This window comes from Euprymna scolopes, chromosome 3, assembly GCF_053919585.1.
Source record: "Euprymna scolopes isolate OS-2025 chromosome 3, ASM5391958v1, whole genome shotgun sequence".
NCBI lineage: Eukaryota > Metazoa > Mollusca > Cephalopoda > Sepiida > Sepiolidae > Euprymna > Euprymna scolopes.
The window spans coordinates 61635048-61641047 of NC_136484.1; positions in this window are offsets into that span (position 1 = coordinate 61635048).

Consider the following 6000-nt stretch of genomic DNA (forward strand, 5'->3'; position numbering starts at 1 on the left):
TTATTTAATTATTTCTTATTGGTCTGACGATAGCCCAAACGGTAACGACTAAGGCTGAATGAAGCATTTAATATTTTGGTTCCAATTTTAACTGATAGTACTGAATTCATATTTTTTTTTAACTTTTTAAATAACTACAAATTAAAATTAATTAAAATATAATAATCAATAGATAATATCGATCATATTATATAATAAATACGAAATCTGTATAAATTAAAATATCATATGTAACCGTATATTACGACCGGGTGTAACACTATAGTTTGGCGGGGAGAGTTACTTGATTTGTCATGTAGACGTTTCTTGAACTGTTGTTATGTTCTGGAATTGAAACGGGGGAATAAACGATAGGCAATCTCCTTCAAACTAAGGAGTTGATTTAATCTAATTTAACTTGGAGGTGGTGTGTCTCATCTTTGTTTTATTTTTTATTTATTTATTTTTTTGGTCGGCGTCATCACGGGCAGTATTTTATCGTCGTTGATGACAGGCACAGCTTCCTGAAATTGAACGCATCACAAAATATCGAACATAGACATTTTAAAAATAAAAATATAAAAGTATTCATGTTAAATTTGAGGCGCATTTTAAAATCGCTGATTGTCGACCCACGTCCTACACGGACGGCGAAAACTTCTATGAGTGCCACTAGTACGCGACCGTCCTGTTCGGTGTTCCCAGCTTCAACTATATTACAATGCGATTCAATTATCCTCTCTTTTATCATTAAAAGAGATAGAAGAGGGACTAAAGAGTGAAATTACAGAGGAGGAGAAATATACGTTTTAACACACATATTTTTTCTCTCTCTCTCTCAAATTCACATGTCAGCATGCAAGGTTGACCTTTTGGTTTTGAGCAACTGAAGTCTCGGATGAGTTTGACGATTTTTATAAACAGCTGTCAATTTTGGCTTGTATCATATCTGATTGATAAGTAGGGCTGTGACAATAGCATATTCCTTCCATTCTTTTGACTCTCGGATATATACCCGACACGGTTAGGCACACTTAATCAATCGAGAACTACATCCGTCTATATAAAAACATATAAGATATATAGTCAAGGGTCAAAACAATGAAAAGAATATACTGTTGTCAAATCCCTATTGATAAGTTACTGAAGTCATAGAGTTTTTTTTTTCACGAATAACGCCTTTCTTTCTAGCCTCCACATGAGCACAAGGTTATTATTGCAGCAAACCTCAGCTTGCCAGAATGTGGGGTACTTAAATGTTATCTTCGGAAAGCTTCTTACTCTTTGTGCCAAACGGGAAACACTGGATCTCCTGCTAGTTAAATATATTTTACTTTAATCGAATTGATTCAGGTACTATAAATCTACGAATATATAGTATTGATTAAGTTAATCATATGAATTACACATTTTCTTAAATGTTTATCAAGCTTAAATTATTACAACCTAATTAATATTCAATTTTAATCCGCTATTCTACTTCTGGTGTGCAATTATCCCTTTCATATTTTAAAAGTGTATACTTTTCATATTTTAAAAGTGTATACTTTTCATATTTTAAAAGTGTATACTTTTCATATTTTAAATGTGTATACTTTTCATATTTTAAAAGTGTATACTTTTCATATTTTAAAAGTGTATACTTTTCATATTGTAAATGTGTATACTTTTCATATTTTAAATGTGTATACTTTTCATATTTTAAATGTGTATACTTTTCATATTTTAAATGTGTATACTTTTCATATTTTGAATGTGTATACTTTTCATATTTTAAAAGTGTATACTTTTCATATTTTAAAAGTGTATACTTTTCATATTTTAAAAGTGTATACTTTTCATATTTTAAATGTGTATACTTTTCATATTTTAAATGTGTATACTTTTCATATTTTAAAAGTGTATACTTTTCATATTTTAAAAGTGTATACTTTTCATATTTTAAAAGTGTATACTTTTCATATTTTAAATGTGTATACTTTTAATATTTTAAATGTGTATACTTTACTTAAAGAAAGTGTTTATATTCTCCTTTAGTTGCATGCTACTCATAATTTGAAAAAAAAATCAATATTCTAACGTTGTGCTATTTTTCATATAGATTTTTTTTCTCCTGTACTTCTATATATGCTGAACATCATCACTTAATTTAGTTTAAATCTTACCAGGTATTATTTAATGGAAGTGATTGCTACTCTATTTTTACTTATTAACATTAAGTATATCTTTAGGGGTTACACACAAACGTACACACGAACACGCACACATAAACACACACACAAACACACACATACATATATATATATATACTTAAATTTGCTTGTATACAAAGTGAACTATGATATTCTAATGCATTATTGTATGTGGGTCGCGTTAATTACTGATTATGGATAAACAGCAAAAATGTTTACACAGAGATGACGACAGTTGCTAGTAATGACCACTGTCGGCTATTGAACATTGCGTGTACTAGTGATCATGGCCAAAATATTTTCAATCGGAAGGCACTGTCATCCATTAGAACGCACTGTCATCTTGAGAGAGGTAACGTCATCCAGTGGCGGATACTTTCATACAGTGGTGGTATGACAGTTAGTTACAGTAAGTGTGGGGTTACTTTTAATGTGGTTACTGTCACTTGATGCCAAGGGTGGGCAGTGGCTGGCACTGGATGACACTGGTGGTCGTTTATGCTTATGTCTTTATGTAACGGGAATATTCAAGGACGCTATTTTGTTTAGGTTTCGATACGTGTTTTGAACGTTCTTGTTTTATCAAAGTATGATTGATTTTATATGTAGCTGTGCCCTAGTTCGTATTATTTTCGGCTTATTCAGATTACTGTTCTCATCTTTAATGTTTTTCGATTCAGCTGATGTAACGCCCGGCCTGCTTCAATGTTTTAAATCTTGTTCGGAATCCGTCTGCCGAACTGTTGGAATCTGCACTGAATTCCTAACAGAAGTCTGTAGTTGATCCACGGGGGTAGCATGCTCTCCTTCTATCGATCAGGATTGGATATAAGCCATAAGTAACTCGCAAATGTATTTTCGTGTCTCCCACGGTGAGAAATTGACACGCAACCTCCAGAAAACTAATTTATAACTGAGTTTGAACAGGTACTTTATTCACTACGTTAGAGTCCCTGTGCTGACATTCTGCTGATTAAAAATAATCAGCTTTTTTTGTGAAATTCTTAAAAGTGTTCCAAATATTACGGCCTGCAATACGAAAATCATTTGTCATTTTCCTTTCATCTAAGGACTATTTTATTTTAAGATAATGCGCATTGATTTTAAAAAGTATGCTTATTAACAATCTGAAATGAAATGTAATTCAAATTTGTTTATTAACCGTTATTGAAATAATTCATCCGTGAAGGATACGAAAAATTTTAGTAACTTGTGGGTTTATCCATCGCTCATATTCTACTACGTCTATTTCTTGAGTTAGGTGTCGTTAAACAAACTTCTTTGGATGCAGCAAACACTTTACTTGTTGTTTCCTTAAACCAATGATCATTTCTATTATGCTAGTGCTCTGTAAAGTGAATAACCCATGAAACATCTGCAATTAACTAGCGTCATAGTTGGCCTTCTATTAATTTAAATAACAGTGTTCAACTAGTTCCTGGTATGTATTATGCATTTTTACTGTCCCTCTCTCTCTCTCCTCTCTCTCTCATATATATATATATATATATATATATATATATATATATATATATATATATTATTATTATTATTATTATTATTATTATTATTATTGGTTATAGGTTTTTTGTAAGTATGAAAAACGATGTTACTTTTTGTATCTAATATTTTTATTGTTATTTTTTATATTACAAGCGAAACTCCGCTCTTGGTCACAAAAATGTATCGAAATTGCGACCAAGAGCGGAGGTCTGCTTGAAATATAAAAATAACAATAAAATATTAAATACAAAAAGCAACATCGTTTTTCATGCTTCAAAAAACCCTCGTAAACTTTAAATCCCTATCCTAGAAGCATACATGGACTTTTAACATTACACACACACACACACACACACACACACACACACACACACACACACACACATATATATTCAGAATGTGAGAGATTATATATAATTTATTCCACAGTCAAACCACGTCGCAGCCCACAGGAACCATGACAGTCAACGAACCAAAATTCAAGACTCGAGCTTCGTCCTTAGTTGGCAGAGTGCTTGCCTCGCGTGCAAGAGGCTCGGGTTTCGAATCCTGAGTTCGGATGTGTCTAACTGATGGGCCCAAATACGGGCGAAACTCGAGTCTTGGATTTCTGGTTCATTGACTCTCATGGCTCTTGTGGGATGCGACGTTGTTTGGCTGTGGAATGTATTATATATATATATATATATATATATATATATATATATATATATATATATATATATATATATATAACGGTGGAACGATAAATGTGTCGCCCTAAGGAAAACACCACTGTAGTTTTATTTTAAAACTTTTATTGATGAAACAAATTTAAGCAATTGGATTATATAGTAGAGCTGACATCTATTTAATATAGTTGCCTTCAGCATCAATCATCGCATCGATACGGGCCTGAAACTGGAAGCATGCTTTTTTCACAATCTCCGGCGTGAGCTCAGCGAATACTCGGCAGATAGCGGTGATCAGGCTGGCTTTGGTGTTGTGGAAGGCTATGTTGGTGATGTTCTCGACGTATGACCAACGGAAGTTGTGCAGCAGGTGTTTAGCTCGGGAAGGAGGGGGACAGTTAAAGAAGGGTACAAAGTCGTAGCATTCCTTCTGAAGCCAAGCCTGGGTCTCTTTAAATATAGTCCGGCACAAAGTCTTGCTACATCACCTATGATCTGCCAGCAGACACCTGATTGCAACAGGGGATTAGTACACTCTTCAGCATATCCAGTTACACTTCGGTGTTGGCTTTCCAGCCGACCTCGAAGATGTTAGCTGGTGCGATGTGACCCTCAGATCAATCACATCAAAAACCATAATCGTAGCTGGAAACTTCGTTTCCATCACCCGGGGCAAGTCCCTATTATTCGTGGCAATCCAACGATGCATTTTGAGAGCGCTGGTAATGGTCCTGTTGTTATAAATTGGATCGGTAGAGAACATTAGTTGTACAGCGGCGCACCTCTGATCTCGTTCGTTGAATATTGTCTCACTTTTAGACATGATAGAAAACTATTATCACTCCAAGGATTTGAACACAATTGGCTAACTAAGAGATGGTCTGCAATAAAAAAATGAAAATTGGTTTGCATCAAGCGAAAATGGAATCATATCGTATTTTCTAAGGCGTAAATTTTATCGTTCCAACCCGTATGCATATACATGTATTAAGTAGTTATATACTTTCCACTGAAAAAGTCCGGTTCTTAAATGAAAGATGATATAAATTATTTGTTTAAAAATAAAACATGTTAATATTTAGAGGTAGAGGGAGGGGTTATGTGACATTTAAAACTCCAGACATTAAAAGCAAAGGGAGAAAAAGAAAGTGAAAGAGAATGAAAAAAGGTAGGAAGAACAAAATCCAAAGTAATCGAGATGGTCAGTGTAAGTGCTAAGCAAATGTGTTAATTACGGAATCATAAGTCAGAGAGGTAGTGTGAACGTAAATGAACTATCTACAAAGGGGAAGGGAAATTGCTCTGATTTATAGAGCACTCGTTATAACTTCGTTAAATTCACGAGTTGTCTCTCTTGAATACCTTTTACACACACACGCGCGCGCGCACACACACACACACACACATATATATATATAAGGTGAGACAAAAGTAAGTGGACAGCATTTTGAATAGGTTTATGCATATACACGCAAAAGTTTCCAGTTTTCTAATTTCCGATTCCGTTTCTAATTTTCTTACTGTCTATCTAAATACTTTTGGTTTTAACATATTTGTATATATATATATATATATATATATATATATATATATATATATATATAAGTGTGTGTGTGTATGTGTGTGTGCGCGCTCGTACGTGCGTCATTATTGAC